Source organism: Periplaneta americana, chromosome 5 (genome assembly GCF_040183065.1).
Source record: "Periplaneta americana isolate PAMFEO1 chromosome 5, P.americana_PAMFEO1_priV1, whole genome shotgun sequence".
Lineage (NCBI taxonomy): Eukaryota > Metazoa > Arthropoda > Insecta > Blattodea > Blattidae > Periplaneta > Periplaneta americana.
This window is the reverse complement of record NC_091121.1, coordinates 134,577,211-134,600,018: the sequence shown is the minus strand read 5'-3', so window position 1 is coordinate 134,600,018 and position 22,808 is coordinate 134,577,211.

The following is a 22,808-nucleotide window of genomic DNA, read 5'->3' as shown; positions in this document are numbered from 1 at the left end:
AGAATAAACTAAATAATAAATAATTGAAAATTATATAATATAAAGAACAAAATTACATAAAAATAAATAAAATAAGCCATAATAAATACAAGAATTAACAGGATTTTCAGGGGACAGGACAGCCGAAAGAATATCTGAAGTTGTATTTGATCATTTAGAAGAATTTAACTGTAGCAAGAAATTAATTGCGCAAACGTACGACGGAACATCGGTAAATATCGGGCAGTACAATGGCTTAGGAGCCATCTTCGCAACTGAAAAGGGAGGAGAATCGAACTTCACTACTAATAAATTCCTAGTTCCAGAATGGTGAGTCAAAGACTATCATAGGCCTAATTGTATCGATTTTTCATGCTCTCTTATTATTATTATTATTATTATTATTATTATTATTAATATTAGTTTCTGACTTGGTCATGAGCCGTCAATCTCATATCCTACATACAAAAAATATCACAAGTCGCCACTGGATTAAAAGTATCTATATTTTAAGATTTTGTACGAAAACAAACCATCTCCAAATAATATATATATATATATATATATATATATATATATATATATATATATCTCACATAATTGCCGTGGAATCTTTAGTAACTAATAATGTTGTAATGCGAAAAAAAGAAAAACCTCAAAATATCACATGGGTACTGTACAATTCAGTTTTTTTGTCTCTCTTGTAAAATTACTTTTGGTGGAAATGATTGGTTTCCTAACTCATCGATTCAATTAAGGTGGTTGCAGTTTTTAAGTAACAAAAATATTTGGCATACAATTAGGAATAACCATAGAAATTATTAGGATTGATACAGTTGTAGTTCATGTTCTTTACTTGATTTAGAGGGAAAATTACATTAACTGCAGTACAAGTAGATATACTTCATATCTGGGACAGATAATATTAAGAATTTTTGTGTTAAGCTGCCTCAACAGTACCAACAATGCTACAGGAGTCAAAAAGCAACAAAATTAACGTCACAACGTAGTAAAACAGGCATGTCAAAACCCTGCACATTGTGCAGTCGCGCACATAGTGCAACTGTCTCTGTGCGATGTGCACTCTCTATTCCCCTACCTGGAGGGGGTGAATCGCCTTGGAGGGGAACGCGACAGGGCTATACAATACCTGCAGCAGCTTTTGTTTCAGTAACACAGTTTCAGTACGAGTGCCGATTTGGCTGTGTCTGTAAATGAGTTATGATAAATAAAGTGAGGAGTTCACAGATAACGAAGAAGAGAAATTACGAATCATTGTTATAATGTTTTCCTCTGCCAAAAATAATTATTTTAAAATGAAAGGCTTTCATCTGCCCACGTCGAGGTAATAGTGTTGTGACAGTTTATATCAGATTAGTAAAGTTCTCTAAATCTGATATTGCCAGCGCTTATTTCTTAATCAGTACTCTTACGGCAAAACGAACTTGACAATGGCGTTGTTTTGGAGTCTGTACTAACACAGCCATAAAAGGTTAGTCGACTTACGACTTTCATTTCATAAACTGGTAAGTGATGAGAATATAGTGAGGAATACATGTGAGGCTCTTGAGGTCGTAAGGAGAGAAGAGAACAACTATTTGCAAGGCGGAAAAATTTTCTGGAAAAATATATAATGGCGAATTTTCCATCTCATGTCACAATATTAATTCAATATACTTATATTAATAAATCTTTAAATCTGACATAAAGCGAATATCGTCGCTTCACAGCTTGTGAACTACACTTTTAATTTCTTTGAGTAAAGCTCCCAACTTTTCAATACTTGCTCTCAATGTTTTCAAATAAACTATATGTGAATTTAAATTCTAAGCTTAACTTATATTTATTAATATTAATATTAATTTATATTGACATACAGCAAAGAAATGATTTCAGTGTAAAAACTTCACAAAGTCCTATTGCACGTAATTAATTGGGAGTATATTTTCTTCAACATTAGTATACCAATGTTCACAGTAAATAATAATGCTTGACGAACAATGAAGGAGTAGGGTCTATTACTTTAAAATAATTAGTACCTACTACATAAAATAAAATACTTGTTCATTTCTTGTTGTTTCGAAATTACTGCAATTTTTTTCTTCAAATGCTGTATAAAAGTCATATTAATAAATTATACTTTACAAACCACTATTTCGTGAAATATACCTGAATAAGTCTAAAGTTTCTTGTATTACAATTGTCAAATATAAACACTGATAATAACCGTGTTTTTTTCCTTCTGCTAAAGTGTGTTTATAATGTCCAAGTGCCTATTTAATCCAACCCTAGAAGTGCAGAATAGATTATTGTACACCCCTCCAGCTAAGAACGAGTAAGAGGAACGCTTGATTGATGCAACCTGCACAGACTGGCGATCCGCGCACATAACTGCACATTTAGAGTCTGATTTGTGACATGCATGTAGTAAAACAACATATAATCAATACCAAGATATAGAAGCATCGACAATAAAGAAAAAATGGGAAAGAGCATAGCACAATTGAAGGGACCCCTGTAAAAAGGGGGTGGCTCCACTTTTTAGTGAAGTTAATGTTTTGTTTGTTTCATACTTTAGAAAAATATGTCCGACCTTTTACTACATGAAAGGAGTGACTCCGAGCATTTGGTAGTAAGTTACATTGAAGCTGAGTACCCAATCTTTTCGTTGTAAAAAGGAGGCAGCTCCTGGATCTATATACAGAGTGAACTGTAAGTAATGGCATTAATTGTAGGGGGTTATTCTTTGAAATATTTAAAAAATATATATTTATCACAATTTTACTCATTTTTGCTTCCTTTTTGACAAAAAAAATGGTTTTATATTAAACATATCATTGTGCATTTTGAGAAACTCATTGATTTAATTCCCAATATTCTCAGTCACTTTGAGGGAACAGTGTATTATGATAATGAATTCAACTGCAGTTTTGTCCTTTGAATGTGTAGAAATTTGATACGAACAAATGTAACTTCGAGTTCTGCAAAGGAATTTTACAATGTTATAATTGTTCTGATCGGATTTCTGCATATTTCAAGGACAAATCTATTTTTTTTAATTCATTATCATAATATACTTACTTACAAATGGCTTTTAAGGAACCCGCAGGTTCATTGCCACCCTCATATAAGCCTGCCATCAGTCCCTATCCTGTGCAAGATTAATTCAGTCTTTCCAAACATATCCCACATCCCTCAAATCCATTTACGTATCGGCCTCTTCAAAGGTCTTTTTCCCTCCGGTCTCCCAACTAACACTCTATATGCATTTTTCGAATCACCCATACGTGCTACATGCCCTGCCCATATCAAACGTCTGAATTTAATGTTCCTAATTATGTCAGGTGATGAATAAATGCGTGCAGTTCTGCGCTGTGTAACTTTCTCCATTCTCCTGTAACTTCATCCCTCATAGCCACAAATATTTTCCTAAGAACCTTATTCTCAGACACTCTTAATCTCTGTCCCTCTGTCAAAGTAAGAGTCCAAGTTTCACAACCATACACAAATCATAATGTACTGCTCTCTTAAAATTACCAAGCATATTGGGGATTAAATCAATGGCTTTCCCAAAACATGGTACGAAATATTTCATATAATCTCGAAAAGAAAGTAAAAACGAGACAAATTGTATTAAACTGTTTTCCATTTTGAATCTTGCGTACACTACTTTTAACACTTGAATATAAGTAATTGATTAACTAGCAGACTTACTCGTGTTAATTATGTAAGTCTGTGCGGCTTACATAATTAATACGAGTAATATTTTGCAATTCATTTTTGATTTTCAGAGAAGTCTATATTGTATCTTAAAAGTATTTATTTCAGTCACTGACTTCACAGCATATGTTTAAGGTGCTACACCTTTATGTTAAATATTTAAAAGACGTATGAACGTTTTCGTTGGTCTACGCCAACATCATCAGATACGAAGTACATTTCAGCAATATCAATGCTCTATACATAATATCTACAAATACAAAACATATTTATTGGCATGCAAAATGAGACATATTAAAAACCAACATTGCTGTGATACACATTGACATTCTATATGACTGCCTTGATTGTCACTTACTTAAAATACACGTATAGATTACAAAAAATATTGATTTACATATATATATATATATATATATATATATAAATGCAAATCTTCACATATGAGATAATAAAATGACATGATTTAAAAGTGATAAAAATAATAAAATATGAAACTAAGATAAAAATTATGAATGTGAAGAGTTGCAAAATTACAGTAATTACATTTATTATATTTTTATTTCTGTTTCACAATAATATATATATTTCCACCATTCAGAAACGTATGTATCATGGTTTGTGTCACGTAATTATTTGAATATTTTTCAAGTTTATACGTTTTATAAATGCCAATGTATTGTACGTTGGGTTGTTTGATGTAATTGTAATGAACGTGTATCATGGTCTGAGGAAGATGTGGACATAATCAACATCTAAGAAGGTACGTCTACACTGATTAATTCTGATGATTAACTTGCGCCATACCACACGTTCATTACAATTATAGTATTGGACATCGACAATACATTGCCATATTTGAGGAACAGCATTACCGACAAAATCAAATATACAACATTAATCAACATCAAACAACCCAACGTACAATACATTGGCATTTATAAAACGTATAAACTTGAAAAATATTCAAATAATTACGTGACACAAACCATGATACATACGTTTCTGAATGGTGGAAATATATATATTATTGTGAAACAGAAATAAAAATGTAATAAATGTAATTACTGTAATTTTGCAACTCTTCACATTCATAATTTTTATCTTAGTTTTATATTTTATTATTTTTATCACTTTTAAATCATGTCATTTTATTATCTCATATGTGAAGACTTGCATTTATATATATATATATATATATATATATGTAAATCAATATTTTTTGTAATCTATACGTGTATTTTAAGTAAGTGACAATCAAGGCAGTCATATAGAATGTCAATGTGTATCACAGCAATGTTGGTTTTTAATATGTCTCATTTTGCATGCCAATAAATATGTTTTGTATTTGTAGATATTATGTATAGAGCATTGATATTGCTGAAATGTACTTCGTATCTGATGATGTTGGCGTAGACCAACGAAAACGTTCATACGTCTTTTAAATATTTAACATAAAGGTGTAGCACCTTAAACATATGCTGTGAAGTCAGTGACTGAAATAAATACTTTTAAGATATAATACGAGTAAGTCCGCTAGTTAATCAATTACTTAAACTGTTTTGTTTGAAATATCTCAAAGAATAACGCCCTCAAACTATTGACACTTCTTAAGGTTCAACCTGTATCTATATGTATATGTATCTGCCATGTCTTGTGTTGTATAATTTATGATATTACCACAGTAATTGTGTGTTGATGTAAAACGTGGCTAATTGTATCCAATTTACTGCAAAAATGGGGATAGCTCCATTATTTGTTTATATTTTATCCCCCTAAATTTCTGACTGTAATAAATAAGCGTGTGATAAAATTAAGTTCCTAGGTATCCAGGACGTGCTCTGAAAAAATTAAGAAGCTCAGTTAAAATTTGAATAATTTAAAATGTTTCCCCCCATCCCCACAACTTTGTAAATGTGGAGCTACCTCGTTTTTGCAGGGAGTCCTTCAATTAGTTGATACAACCAATGTCTTCCCGAGAAGGTGAGAGTGTTGGTGACCATCCTGTCCGCATAATGCAACTGTGGGCCTGAAGTTTTGAATCCGTGCTAAATAAGCTTCATGAACGTTAATTACCTGGCAATCAATCTATCAGCTGTTGTAACACAAATAAATTGTTTATGCAGTGAGGACTAAACAGACAGCTACAGTAGTTTTGTAACAAGTCTGTGAGACAGACGGCCTCTCACTACATCAACATTTGCGTTCAATTAAAGTGTAAAGCTGTGGACGGCAAATCGTATTTGTTTCACCAATCAATTTCCACAATGACGCACAGCAGCCTAATAGCTTCCGCGTTCTGCACCGCTGCCAGTGGGCAAGACGACTTAATACTAAAATGCTAAGCTACTAACACCCATTTCGAAAGTGGGGAACACTGTTGTTTAACAATGTTAACAAATTACAAATTAACAATTTAGAAATCACAAATAAGAGATTACAAATGCTTTTAAACGTTGTTTTACAATGCAATCGTATGAATTTTATTTGTGAAATTTGACAAGCGTAAAAATCACCTAAAATTTAAACAAACAGAAATAATACGAGATTATTCGTCATGCAATTTCGCCAACAAATATTTATGAAAAATCATTCAGCACCAGAGATCAATTCGCCATACTTTTGCTAATGCCAATTCACATGTTTATATTTTATCATAAAATGGCTAATCTACGTTCACCAAAGCATATTTAAACAATAGGGGTGCTATGCATAGACATAGGCATTTCGCTAGCCCGCGCTACGAGCGTGCTAAACTAGTCCCGGCTATCGACTGATTACTTGTACAGGATTCATATCATATCATGTCGCTAACACTGGTTTATGAATACGAAAAACGTCAGTTCGCTGATCATCCACCGGAAGCCCGCGCTAAGAATGTCTATGAATATGGCCCTAGAAGATGTTTAAAAGTCTCCAGATTTTGTTTTTGCGACGCTGGACTTTCGTTGTGTAATTGATCGATTATGGTGTTGCCAGACGTGCACGTGAAGCGTTAGTGAAATCAAGATAGTGTTCGTGAAATGGTCGTAGTTCTAGTGCAGTGAGTGAGTTGAGAGCGAAATGAGTGTACTTTTTTTTTTTAGTTCGTTATTTAACGATGCTGTAACAACTACTAGGTTATTTAGCGTTGATGAGATTGGTGATAGCGAGATGATATTTGGCGAGATGAGGCCGAGGATTCGCCATAGATTACCGTGCAATCACATTACGGTTGGGGAAAACCTCGGAAAAAATCCAACCAGGTAATTAGCCCAAGCGGAGATCGCACCCGCTCCCGAACGAAACTTCAGACGTGTAGGCAAGTGCCTGAACCGACTGAGCCACGCCGGTGGCTATGAGTGTAGTGCTGAAAGGTACTTGTGCATGTATGAACATATCATATAGGTATACTCGCGGGTTTAAGTTTGAACTTAGGGTTAAGATACAAATTATATTTACTTTAAATGTTATTTGAAGTGATCGTGCTTCATTTAATTTAGGATGCTCCTTGTTAATATTATTATACTATTGCTATTATTTTAATATTACTATTTTATTATCATTATATTACTATTTTATTATTATTGTTATCATTGTTATTAATTATAATTTATTATTAACTGTCATTATTGAGTGTAAATAGTTACCACTGCCACCGAGTATTTACCCATTTGTAGTGTGCATACATACATACATACATACATACATACGTACATACATACATTTCTGTAATAGGCCTATGCAGACAAGTGCAGTTGCAGGAGCAGTAGCAGCAGCAGTAGTAGTAATAGTAGTAGTAGTAGTAGTAGCAGCTGTAGCAGTAGTAGCAGTAGTAGTAGTAGCAGCTGTAGCAGGAGGAGCAGCAGTGAGTAGCTAGGGGCTCGACAGTGGTCTATTGTGCACTCCGAATTATAGAATGAATGACAATGAGGTATACCAGTCCACCGACCGCATTAGACTTCTCACCCGCTCACTCAATGGGTCCCCAACACCCACCGTCTTAAGTTCTTACCGTCAAGGTGACAAAGCAGCACTGGATCCATTCCAAGAGCCCTCGTAAGGTGTCGAAGCGCCCTCGGAAGTACTCTTAAGGAATTAATCATGGCAGAGATATTGCGAAAGCCTCGGAACCCAGAGACGGTTTCAGAGAGGACGTCCCTCCTGCTAGGGGACGAAGACATGTGTCATGTGATGACCTAAATATGCCTGTTGGAATGAGATAATGTAGAAGAATGATGTGATTTGAAATCTAAATTCTTTCTCTACAAGGAAGGAAGAGAAATGGATCGTAGCAATGAAATTTCTAATCCGGCATTTGCCTACATAACTGTGGAAAACCACTCAAAAATACAGTCAGGTTGATCGGACCGGGGATTTGAACCGCGGACATGCCGAATGCGAGTCCTGCGCTTAACGCATGAGCCACCCCACTCAGTAAACAAGTGGAACTTAAACTAGTGCATACAGTGAAAAATAATGAAATTACACTATACAAAAAGGTAAAAGTTCAGAGATCACTTATTACAATATCAACGAATAAAAAAATAAGACATAAGTGGTCTTAGGGATAATCATTAATTTGTGGCCGAAACAAGTTGACATATATGTCGTAGGGCAGAAAAAAAATGTATATTCATGAATGAATATTTTTATTGACTTAGATTTTTTTACCTCATTTAATTATTAATCTCAGAATATCACAATTATGATGAACATTGTGCTGAGATCTAACATCTGTTTATAAGTTCCAATCTTAGAGTTTGAATGTTCCACGTACAAATATTCTTCTATACTAAACCACGCAAAAACTTACACATAAAATAATTTAAAAGCAAATAAATAAGCAAGAATAAAACTTTCTTGGGACCATCAACTAATTTTTGCAGAGGTTACATCAGTTTAACTGTTTGGGGTAGCTGTTTGCATTATAGGCCTAGACTTAACAATAATGACAGATCCAACCCACCTCGAATTTTGAGATAGATTTACGACTGTGTACTCCTGCCATTTACTTTTCATATGGTGAAATATGAAATTAATTGGTATGTCTAAAGCTCTCATATTGCTCATTGAAAATTAGTCCTTAGTGGAAAAGAAAGCTTTCTCAAGGAATAAATGAAGGGTTCAGAACCATAGTGGGCCAAGCGCCATTTACTAAAACCGTAGAAAACAAGGGTTAAAATGAAGTTATCACCATAATACAGTGGAAACATGTAGCAAATAATATAAAATATAAACATTAAAACTAAATGATATATCAATCTTCGTTAAACTATGGTGTTCACTTAACTTTAACCCTTGCTTTCTTCGTTTTTAATAAATGGCGCTTGGCCCACTATGGGTCTGAACCCTTCAAATGTTATATCCTATTTGTAAGAGCTTTTGTTTGCGTCCACTATAAGTTCATGGTGTTGTAGTCAATATGGTGGCGTCCACTAACACTTTTACTCAACATTCATATTGTTCCTCTTTTGATTTACTTGGTAAAAATGAAAGTTTTGAATTCAATCATACAGGTTGATTCACGAGGATTTACCGTCCCTTACGGAGCATTTCCGAAGACATTCTGAGCAAAAAATTATTCTTCAGTTTTAAGGGAAAAAGGATATTACAGATAATTAGCTAGTATTCTGAACTAAAAATATATTGCGAATTCCATAGTTGCTTCGTACAGGATTTTTTTTTTCGACTTTTAACTACAAACTTATATTTTCTTACGCATTTATAACAATAATTGTTACAAATAACGCCACTCTTGTAAATTTTTTAAGACTGTACATTAGGATGCATAATTAAACTGTAAGTAATCAAGTTCCTAAAGTCGTATGATTTGTAACAATTTTTGTGATAAGTACGTAAGAATAATATCATTTTTAGTTAAAAATTGAAAAATCTGTACAAAGGAATCAACAACACTAGCCAATTAAAGAAATGACGCTTCTGAATAGTTCATTCTTTACTTGTAATATTTTTTACCCTTAAAACTAAAGAAAAACAGTATTTTACTAACAACTTCAAATTAATGTAACTTTGAAAATACTGAGATTAGGAGAAAATTTTATATAAAATTTTTGCTCAGAATGTCTTCGGAAATAAGCTCCATAAGTGACGGTAAATCCTCGTGAATCACCATGTATATAGATATTCGTACCAGGACATACAAATAAAGAAAACTCATCAATATCCAATTTTTTTTTAATTTCCATATTATACTCAGTTCAACTAAACAGCAGAAAAACAGACGAACTACTGACGAATGTGTGGGTAAACTTTACGCACCATATTTAACAAATCCTGAAAAAATGAAGTCTTAATGATAAAAATTCGTAGAGTTTTAAAAACAGACATAAAATGTCATTCGTCTTAAAATGAACTTCGGTTGGGATCTGCCGTTCTTATTCTGAGCTCCTCAGTTTACGCGACTCTTCGGATTCTGAAACCATATTCACATTTGTCACTCTCATTAATCATTTCATTTCATAGTGGCACAGAATTTCCTACATACACTTTTAAACTAATATTAAAATTATTTGACTATCCTCCTAATAATATCTCTACCAGTTTCAGTGTTATCTCTCATAATATCCCTTCTTTTTCTATCCGACCAGCTTCATTTTACAAACTTCAGCCTTCTACATACGCAATAAAAACTAGCGCAGGGAAAATAGAATCTCTTTCTCTGCAAAGAGCATGAATATTTAAATTCACTGTGGAACACACTAGTGGCGAATATAATATGCTGATTGAGGATTTCATTTAGCATTATGAGATCGTTATAATTTGAATAGTAAACCTCAACTACAAGATAAAATATTCACAACAGACCCTTAATGTAATAATAGAGAATGCAATACCCTCCGCTGTGCAGCAAACCGCCATCTGGGGATTGGATTAGGTCATGTTGACTGAATATTTTTAAGCGTTGTAGAACATACAACAGATCGTGGAGACTCTCGCTTGGTTACTTTTCCCGTTCCCATCTAACACAAAATTATACGCGAGGGACACATTCAGGTAATGTCTTAAAAGCTTGCTCTTGAAAGTACGACTATATGGAAACAGAGACTTTCTTCTTTTAAAATTAATTTCACGGTTCGCTTATTTCTGATTTGTTGATATATATAATTGTCCTTCGTTCAAATTTAGCTGCAAGACCAGGGAGCTCAAGTTCAATTGGCAGCAAAGAAGTGAAAATTTATCTCCGTCGCGTAGGCTCTGATAAGAAAGAGTTCCCAAGTGTTGTCGCACGATTCCGATTCCTATACACAGCAGAACGTCTCGTTAGGCACAGTGAAAACGAAACGAAGTGCAGTTAACGTGTGGAGGGGGGAGGACGAGCCGTACGATAAACACGAGGGATGCACAAGGTTTTAGTTACAACATTTATAGCGGAGCATTAGCGTGATTGAAATTATATTTTCCAAAAATTCAAAACAAAAGAACACACATATTGCATTACGTTATCATAAACACATTTTAACAAATAATCAATATAACAAATCAAATTTTGCTATTCATATGATGTTGCTTTCAAGCAGCATTTTTTACGGTCATGAATTTAATTCTGTGTTTGACTAACAAATATTATCGTCGTCTTCTGTGGCCGAATTAACAAAACTACAGTACCTATTGGTCTGAAGTGACAACACTATTTCCTAAACATAATTATTATCCCTTCTCAAAGTTCAATTTATTCAGGTACTTATTTTACCTAAATAAATTGAACTTTCAGAAGGAATAATTATGTTTAGGAAATAGTCTTGTCACTTGAGACCTATATACTACTTAAACAAATTGAACTTTGAGAAGGGATAATTATGTTTCGGAAAAGTGTTCTCACTTCAGACCAATATACTGCAGTTTTGTTAGTTCGGCCACAGAAGATGGTGATATTATATTAGTCATAGAGAGAATGAAATTCATGACCGTAAAAATGCTGCTTGAACGCAACATCATATGAGTAGCAAAATTTAGTAGCCTATATTGAATTATTTCAACGTTACAATTGGTTGTATGTTAAAATGTGTATATGATAACGTTATGCAATTTGTGTTCTTTTATTTTGTGTGTTTTTGTAAAATATGTTTTCAATTAATGCTTCGCCATAAATGTTGCAACTAAAACCTTGTGCATCCCTCGTGTTTATCGTACGACTCGTCCTCCCCCCACACGTTACCTGCACTTTTTTTTTTACGTTTTCACTGTGCCTAAACGAGACGCTCTACTATAGTGTGTTGGATAGACTGTATAGACTGTATCAAAACATACATGCTACAATATTTATAGCTATGGACAATAAGCAGAGGAGGTATGAGCCAAGAAATATGGGAACGATGTACGTATAATAACAAGAAAGGAATTCGCCTACATTTTAATGAGGCGTCTGACTTGATTATTTATAAAAATCACAGAAATGGCTACTATCATGTTTATAGAGTTTTAAGCGTGTCCTCAATTTTTTTGCTACATTATCTCATTTTATCAGTCTTTTTTGTGCTGTTACAGAAGTGAATTTTACATGAAGTGACTTGTCAATGACCAATCCAGGAGGACACAACTGGGGAGGATCCTTTTCCTCTTGGCTGTATTGCAGATTTTATAATCATCAGCAAAGTGCCCTTCAGGGAATTTTGTGTTCTTCTTACGTAGTGGCGATGATGAAGCGTACAATAATATTGACTATCAACTAACGTATGACGTCTTTCTGGACGTGACTCATCTGTAACGCTGGACCATCGCCGAAATCACTATCAATTTCCTGATTATCCAACATTCCTTCATCAGTCATAAGTTTATTACTGTCTTTAATAACAATCTCTTCTTCAGTCAGTTTTTTTGATGTGTTCAAAAACTAGCCTATAAGTTCTTCCCTAGTTGGCGTTTCCTCCGAAAAAAAAAAAAAAAATCTACTAGCTACTTAACTATAGCGGATTGTTTCATTCTGTATAACTCACACAAAAGTCCGCACTCATGTCTATAACTTACAACTAGCAAAACCGGTTTCGTGTCTCTTTGCCTGTACCCGTCCCCTTTCCATATTTTCCTCCGCCTATTGTATAGCACAATCGTAGCGAAAAAATGACTCACGAGCACATTGTGGCTCGCAATGATACCTGTGTATTTCTCTTGCTTCCTACCTTCCCCAACCCCCACCCTCTCACTCACTGGAGTCAAACTCCGTTCCATTTTTATTTGTCTCTGACCTGCGAGTGGCTTATCCCCGCAATGTCTCTCTCGAAACCATGTACCTCTACAAAAACGAAAGTTTGAAGTAGGATGGGAGGACGCATTTTTTTTTTTTTTTTTTTGCTGCCAACATGATGAGAATATTAATGTATGATTTGTTCACACGTATAACGAGGAAAACGGTTGTAGAACATAAAACGGCATTATAGTACATGTTACTCATGAAACATTAAAAGGTTAAGTGTTATTATTATTATTATTATTATTATTATTATTATTATTATTATTATTATTATTATTATTATCTCTATGATGGGCAGGGCATGTACCACGTATGGGCGAATCCAGAAATGTATATAGAGTGTTAGTTGGGAGGCCGGAAGGAAAAAGACCTTTAGGGAGGCCGAGACGTAGATGGGAAGATAATATTAAAATAGATTTGAGGGAGGTGGAATATGATGATAGAGAATGGATTAATCTTGCTCAGGATAGGGACCAATAGCGGGCTTACGTGAGGGCGGCAATGAACCTCCGGGTTCCTTAAAAGCCAGTAAGTAAGTAGTAGTATTATCTCTGTACGTAGATCCTTTTTCAGCAGATGTACAAATAATGCGGTTAGATCTTCAATTTAAACGCACAGATTTACAATGTGATGTTAAATGAAAGCTAGATGTAAGGACTTGACAATAATGTTGAACTTTTCAAATCTTTGCCAAAAAATAAATATCCGAAGCTTCGTTCTTTCGCTTGCTCTGTTGAAGCCATGTTCGCTACAACTTGCGTTTGTGAAAAATTATTTTCAACAATGAAAATAGTAAAAACCAAATTTACACGACTGACAGACAAATACCTTCGTGATCACCTAAGACTGGCAGTAAGTGACATAATTCCTGATTTTGAAACTCTGTCGCAGAGACATTCTGAAGACAGTTGATAGGTTGTGATAATGTGTCATATGTTGTCTTATTCATTTCTTTCTTCGTTACACGTACTAAACATTAGTTTGTAACCTTATACTGTATAAAATTAAAATTATATTTTAAGTGTTTCACATAAGGAAAATGAAAATACGTTAATAAGTCAGACAGTTGCTTCACTTCCACTTCGGGTATCCGCCTCCCTCCATAGGTGCTATGCATTTGCAGGTTACACAGTGGTTCGGCGCACGATCACATTTTCGCCACGGCTGGCATAGCATCTCAAATCGCGCCATACCTCTTTCCTTATATTCTAAAACACAAATGAACTTGCCCCATTCAAATATCAGCGACAACCATCTTGGCTCTTTCTTGTGAGTGTATTTTTTTTTTGTTTCCTACTTATCTGATACTGAAGTATGCTCTGTTATTTTATAAAGCCGACCACATAACCAAACAGACCTGTTAATTTTATCTATGTTGACTATTTGTTTATAATTAACACAAGGGGTAAAATCGAAAAGGTTAGAGGGCCAAGCCACTTACGGATGATGAATATGATTTTGACATAATGAAATATTGTTTTCTAGAACAGGTCCACCTTCAGCTGCAGTGGCACTACCGGATTATGCCTAATGGTAGCTTATGGCATCTAAAAGTAAGACATATCTAAGAAATTCTATTTACAGCTCCCATTGCTTTAATATTTAATTTAAGCCAGAAGTCAATTAAAACGATGAGATATAAATGAAACGATAGTGAAAAAAATGTGGAGTGTAAATAAAATAGGCCTATAGGTACAGTATATAAGACTAAATTATGTATTGCTTACAGTGTTTCGCCTTAATCCGTTAACGTAAAATAAATATTCCCTAAATCGAATAGAATGGAATTTAACTGAGGGGGGCACGGATGGCCCAGCACTGCGACCTATTGAGATCTATTGCGCTAACCCTCGATATGGAATGAGTTGCGTGCCACAGATCCCCTATGCGCACCGCCCTAACCACATGACTCCCTTAACGACCGGTCCCTACAGCGGACAGAATCCATGTACCATTCCTGCTTCGGTAAATTCCCCCAAAGCCCCCCTGTCGATCCGAGGCGAAACTCCTCCCACGAGTAGGTCCGCCTCGGGTGCCATTGCAGAAGCCATCCAACTTCGCAGAACTACATTCCACGGAGGTCGGTCGAGGGAGTCAGCAGCTTCGGGAGGCCGTCGGTAGAGTGATCTGACAAACCAGAAACAGGATGATGGGAGAGGAAAGGAAGTGGCGAAGATGAGTGGAGTTGTACTCGCCTGATAATGTTACTTGATATTCATCCATAGAAGTGAGGGAAAAACTCCGATAAAACCTCACCCAAGCAACTCATCATGACTAGAAATCAAACCCGGGACCACTAGGTTCGGAGTTAGACTCGTTAACCCCTCAGCCACAATGGTGGACTCCATAAATCGAACTTAATAATTTCGATACCAATAATCTACCAATGGATATGGCCTAAGTGTATGTATTTATACTGTATATTTATTTGTGTGTATACAGAGTGTAACTTAAGTTTTTGTTTAGTCAACTGTCCACAGACAAGCCTGAACCTCACAAATGATACTAACATAGTACCATTTATGAGACAATTAGGCTTGGAGATACTGGGATAGAGGGCCAGTTCCTTCCCCCCTCATTGAATACATCGCCGACAAGCTACACATTACACTAATCGAACGTAAATAAGGTCATTAATTGCAGGGAGTTATTTTTTTAGGTATTTCAAACAAAAAGTTTCATACAGATTTGCTCGTTTTCGCTTCCTTTTCGAGATAAAAATTATTTTATATGACAAATTTCATAGCATGATTCGAATTAATACAAGAGGACAATAATAAGAAACACCTTCCTACACGCTGTTTTGAAGAAAGACTGACTGCATAATGTTGATAGTTGTACCGATCGGCGTCTAGTATGAATGGTGTAATAGGAAATAATGCCTAGTGACTACAGTCTTGACAACTTGTTGCAGTAGTGAGAGCCTGCAAGCGACTGTTGAGTTGACCAGCTCATCAACTGCAGTTGCCTCGTATGAAAACGAAGTGCTGGGTCTATGTTAAAACGTGTTTTACAACAAGTTGTACCGATCGATTGTCAAGTGTGAAAGCGGCCAAAGTGGCGTCAAACCGGACCGGTGCTTGAGAGGGTTGTGCTAAACGCATTCCTGTCATGGTTTAGATCCCAACAGTTCCACCATGGATAAGTCTACAAAATGAAAATGAATATCTAGAAAAGATGGTCTGTAATAGATATATCTTGCCTTTACTTTATTTACTTTCAATCACATAAATGCGATGGTATAATATACCTTCCTTATTTGAATTATTCCAATATGTTAAGGTTAACTTAAGGGGTTAGGTACAGCTTACAGCAGCAAAATTTTTGAAAATATTCAACATTTTTTTTTCCTCCATTACTGTATCTTGTACAATAATGAAAACTGGTATGTATAAAATACTGTCCTTCCGCTATATGAAAAATATATTTTACGATTTATATAAAACCATTAATTTTTTTTTCAAAATTCAAAATGGTGGCAGTTCACTGTGCAGTGATGAAGCGTTTCCCTCATAACTCATAAACTTGTTAAATTTTTCATGTTCTCTCTCTATTATTTTATTACCGAAACTCATTTTTACAATGTCATGCTCTTTCAACTACACTCCTTAATAAATAATATTCTATTTATTTTGTGTTAGAAGAAAATACTGATATTTGACCATTTTTTAAAAATGAATTCCTTTTTTATCAATCACCAAAGATGGAAAGTGATTTTGCATTATATTGTAGATATGACATGCATAAATATGCACAAAAAATTTCATTACAGAATGTTCTAAAGTTTTTTAGTTAAGAGGGAAACGCGTCATCACTGCACAGTGAACTGCCACCATTATGAATTTTGAAAAAAAAAAAAAAAAAAAAAAAGTAAACTTTTTTTTTGAAATCGCAAAAATATTTTTTTCATATAGCAGAAGGACAGTGTTTTACACATACTATAATATTCATTATTGTACAAGATACAGTAATGGAGAAAAAATGTTGAATATTTCCACAATTTTACTGCTGTAAGCTTTATCTAACCCCTTAATCTAGTTGTTCAACACAAAGAAATAAATACTATGCGAATGGGTAAAATCTGTTATATTAAGTGAAGTTTTATCTCAAATTGACAGTAAGAATTTTGTTTTCAATTCGTAGTCTCCTTCGAGACAGGATTATGTCTAATCCATTTGTAATTCAAAAGTTTTGAAACTAAACTTGAGAGTAACTCAACCATTCCTGGAAAAATGGAAATTCCAATGAAAAATGTATTTTTTTCAGAAATATTTATTTATTATATTAGTGAGAGATATAGATAAGACTCTAAATATAAATATTCTAATGTTTTAATTTCCAAGGAAAATATTTTACAAGTTTTATGGGCATTGAATCTAAGTGGTCTAGGGTGGGTAATACTGTAGGTACTCTTTGTTTCCATAAAGTTTGCAGCACTTACGCATAGAGAGGTCAGCTGTTAATGTACATTTTACTGCGGTACCTTAAAAACTAACCGAGTTATCACAAAACCGGTTTTGAAAAATACAAGTTACTAGAAATGAGCGTTAAATATACCGTATGTGTGTAGATTTAAATAAGCGCACTCTCACATGTTTATGGTCATATCTACCAAAATATTATATATATCGTAACAATTCCTTCCCTGATATAAAGATAATGTCCAATATTTGTATTAAAAAATAAATTTAAAAAATGACGTTTTTGATCCTGAAACCTATAACTTAAATCCATCCCCCCCCCCTTTAATAAAGTGCGAAGTGAGTTGACAGATCTTGTAACATCAGTGACAAAATCTTCCCTTTATTCTCTGCAATAATATATTTTATTCAACATTTTTTCTGTAAAATGATACTGATCTTCTAAATCGATTCTAGTAATAAAAGTTGTTTGTTGATGATATGGCATTGTTTGCAGACGCGGTAATGACACTAAAGGATATGTTACTGGAGCTAAAGACAGCTGTGAGCAGCATGGGATGAAGATAAATGCAAATAAGACAAATAGCATAGCCATAGGAACAAAAATAAAGAAGATAAACTTGCGAATTCTAAATGAGACAGTAGAGCAAGTGGACAGCATCAGATACTTGGGGTGTAATATACGCAGTAACATGAGCTGCTGCCAAGAAGTCAAAAGGAGGACAGCAATGGCCAAGGAAGCTTTCAATAGAAAAAGGAGCATCTTTTGTGCATCTCTGGAGAAGGAACTAAGGAGGAGACTGGTGAAGTGCTTTGTATGGAGTGTGACATTGTATGGGACAGGAACATTGACATTACTAAGAAGTGAAGAGAAGCGAATAGAAGCACTTGAAATGTGGATATGGAAGAGAATGGAACGTGTGAAATGGACAGACAGAATAAGAAGTGAAGCTGTATTGGAAATAGTGGGTGAAGAAAGAATGATACTGAAACTAATCAGGAAGAGGAAAAGGAATTGGTTGGGTCAGTGACTGAGAAGAGACTGTTTACTGAAGGATGCACTGGAAGGAATGGTGAACGGGAGAAGAGTTCGGGGTAAAAGAAGATATCAGGTGATGTATAATATTAAGATATATGTATCATATGAAAAAAACATAGAGGAAGGCAGAAAATAGGAAAGACTGGAGAAAGCTGGGTTTGCAGTGAAAAATCTGTCCTTGGGCAAAAATTGACAAAAGTAATTTCATTTTTCAATAAATGGAGTTTGAAAATAGTAAATATTTAACAACCGTGACAACTGGAATGGCTGAGGTTCGAATCCTATTGGCTCATTTCCTGGTTCGGTCTTTTCCCTTGTGTAAGGTGAATGTTAGATAATCCCTTAGCGAATTTCTCGGATTCATTTCCGTAGAAAAAAATTACTGCTATCTCAAATCGTCTTCGACATTAGTCTTTAAATGATCAATTAAAATATTACAACAAGAAATAACAGTAACCGCAGCTTTGTCATACTTTGACGAGATTATTGCAGATCGAAATGTGCTGATTCTGAAAATAAAATGAAATACCAGACTTATCAACAGGTTTCCTTTAGTTAGGAATAAGGAATGAAGGAATGGAAGGAGATACACTTCAAAGTCACATTTATTTCGTGTTGGAAAGATTTTTACTTACATTAATTCAGAGGAAAATTATTAACAGTTAAGTACGAAAAGTATATTGTCATGAATACATTAAACTCGAATATTTTATAATTACAATATTCTCTTTTTGCACATCATAGATTGAGAAAGTAAAATTTCATGAGCGAACATTGAATGATAACCTCTCTTCCCTTGAGGATGCTTCTATTGAAATCTCAACTAACTCGCCATTGTGTACATAATTGATTGCAGTAAATAGGTAACTTGAAGAGAAATTGAATTTATATATCAGGTTTCAGGCCACTAAAATTACGAGAAAGAAAATTTAATGAAGAAATTTATCACAAGAAGTTTTACGACATTTTTGTATAAAAGCTTAATTATCCATAGTTAATTAATTTCTAAAGTGAAGGTATCTTCCCACGAAACCACTACTTGAAGTCTACGAAAATATCTTTTGTACTATTATAATTCACAGCTCCTTCTTCAGCGCTTTATCACTCTTTAATATTTCTTATCTTTCTCTTTCCATTCATTTTATCTCCCACTGCGTTATTCCCATATTTCTCCATTCCGTATTGCCATAAACTTATCTATCTCTTTCTATGATGATGAACTCTAATTAGAGAGGCTGTACTTGATGAAATTAGGACTTGTTAGAACAATGAAATCTCAAACACATAAAAAAGTCTCTTAGGTATGGTAGTGCTTAATGATTCGGACAGAAAGACACTCTCTTATTAAAGCGTTCATGTATTAAGAAAATAATTCAAGGTACGGAATTAACGGTTACAGTTTTAAATGTTTTTATAAACGTTGGGATAAGATAAAAGAATATCTAGGAGACGAGAATTGATTGGAAACAAACAATAACTATTCAAAAGTATGAAAGACATAAGGCTAAATTTATAATATACATATTTACACAAAAAAAATTATACACAATATTTAAATTACATAATGACATCAAGATACAAGAATATATATCCTTCTGAGCTTAAGAGGAAACCGTTAGTACATAACTTTAACGAAGACACGACAATGAACACCAAGTTTCGTTGTTCTCTATATGCGTAATGTTATTTTCTTCATTGTTACGTGGATAGTATGACTGACCGTTAAACCAACGGTTGGGATAAGTTACCTGGTTGAACTTGTTTACGGGGTTTACCATCAACCCATTATTAGTAAATGCTAAGTAATTTTCGGCGTTTGACTATGTACTCATTTCGCTGGCATTATCATCTTCATTTCTTTCAGACGATAGATAACCATAGCATTTAACAAGGCGTCGTAAAATAACTAATTAAAAACTAAAAAAATTGTAACATTTATTATACCAGTATAAATTTCAAATATTGTATATACAACTTGATAAATATATGTTGTTGTTGTTTTCTAATGCCAGGCGTTTGACAATAAAGTCATTTGACCTCTTGCACTCCAATATTTTTCAAAGATATTATCATGACTAGCCACTGAAGGACAGATTTTGAGCTTAATATATATATATATATATATATATATATATAGGTTAGCCTATTATTTATTGTAATCATGTGAATCGCAAACTAAACAATTTGTCGAATTATATAGAAGAAACAACACAGGCATTCACTGTAGATACAGTAAAATCGCTCTCATGATTCAATATGTTCATGGAATTACGTTAAGCACTCGTATTATGGTGCTTGTAAATGGCCAACTATGGCCAAGTTTTCAAATGGCCAAGTAATATCGAATTACGTTAAGTACTCGCATCATGGTGTTTAGAAGTAACCAAGTAATACGGAATTACGTTAAGTACTCGTATCATGGTGCTTACAAATGGCCACGTAATATGGAATTACGTTACGTACTCGTATCATGGAGATTGCAATTGGCCAAGTAATATGGAATTGCTTCAAATACTCGTATCATGGTGCTTGCAAATGGTCAAGTAATAAGAAATTACGTTAAGTATTCGTATTATGGTGTTTGAAAATGGCCAAATAATATGGAATTATGTTAAGTACTCGTATCATGGTGTTTGCAAATGGCCAAGTAATAAGAAATTACGTTAAGTACTCGTATCATGATGTTTGAAAATGGCCAAATAATATGGAATTATGTTAAGTACTCGTATCATGGTGTTTGCAAATGGCCAAGTAATAAGGAAATACGTTAAGTACTCGTATCATGGCCAAGTAATTCGAGAGAATTTGGAAAATAAACTACAGCAGTGATTATACACGAGAAAAGTCTACATTATATCGATGGTGTTTAAGTAAACGGGCTTACCGCCATCTATTAAATGTGACTTTCTTGTTGTAATTAGTATTTTTAGTTAAAATCTAATTACAAAACGTGAACATAGGAACGTTTCTTGACAATTATGTTCACATTCCTTCATATAAAGTAAATAATAATAATAATGTCTTAAAATTTAATTATAGCTGTTTCTGAAAAAAAAATTCTTTTGTGGGGTATACCCTTTTACGTGAACACCAATATATTAAACAACAAAGTAAACATTTTTATTTGTGATTTCTCCTTAAAAGAAGAAAGAAAAGGAAAGAAAACGAAGTTGGAACAGCTTAAACCGTCACAACAGTAAATGAACGTGTTAAATACTTCAACTAGTTTGGCTTCAACATATTATATAAAGAGTAGAGATATGGGCATAAAACCTGGAGTGTAGTCTACCAGGGACGACCAGGACGCACCCCCTCTACTTTTTTCTGCAACCTGGGAGTGACCTGTTTCTTTATTTTTACCTCATAAAATAATAATTTCCTTACTTAACTTTATATTTTATAAGTTTGGATTAGTAGCATGTATAATAATTAGCAGCGGCATTACTAATAAGGTCCACACCTGTGGAGTAACGGTTAGCACGTCTAGCCGCGAAACCAGGTGGCCCGGGTTCGATTCCCGATCGGGGCAAGTTATCTGGTTGAGGTTTTTTCCGGGGTTTTCCCTCAACCCAATATGAGCAAATGCTGGGTAACTTTCGGTGTTGGACCCCGGACTCATTTCACCGGCTTTATCACCTTCATCTCATTCAGACGCTAAATAACCTAAGATGTTGATAAAGCGTCGTAAAATAACCTACTAAAAATTTACTAATAAGTAAAAATTGGAATTTACCCACAGAGACTACAAGGTTAGGTATGAATAGTGTTCGTTGTTGAAAGGAAGAGTGGGCATAGCTAGAAATGCAGGTGCATATTAGGGAACTCCGCCGTGGTATAAGCAGGTTGAGATTGTAGCTTTAGGTGGTTAAACCAGGGATGCAAAACTGTGCTGCACTTGAAGCACGCGTCATAACACGCAACACGTAACTCATTCCTTCCCTTCAACTCTCGCGTCATTGTACGGTAGGGGGAGAGGAGAAGAAAGAACAGTGTATGTCAAACGTCACACAAACGTCATTGAAGGCTCCAGCCTTGTGGTTGGGAGAACTAACTCTTTCCCCATGTTTCCACCCCTCTCTTCCCCAGTTCTGCAACCCTGGGTTAACCAATCAACGAATCGCAGTGCAATGTAAACAAATCAACTGCTGGAGCACAACGTTGAACCCTACACATGACAAACGTATCCACATTCAATTGCTCTGATACACAACACATTTCAGTTGTAACCTGGCCATATTTCAGGCATCACGTCATTCATCATATAAGGACAGTCTAAACTCAGCTAACTTAATATCCTCATGTTGTGGTATAAATTCCTACCTTTAGTAATGAGTAATAATAATAATAATAATAATAATAATAATAATAATAATAATAATAATAATAATAATAATAATGATTTATTTTAGCTGGCAGAGTTAAGGCCGTAAGGCCTTCTCTTCCACACAACCAGCAAAAA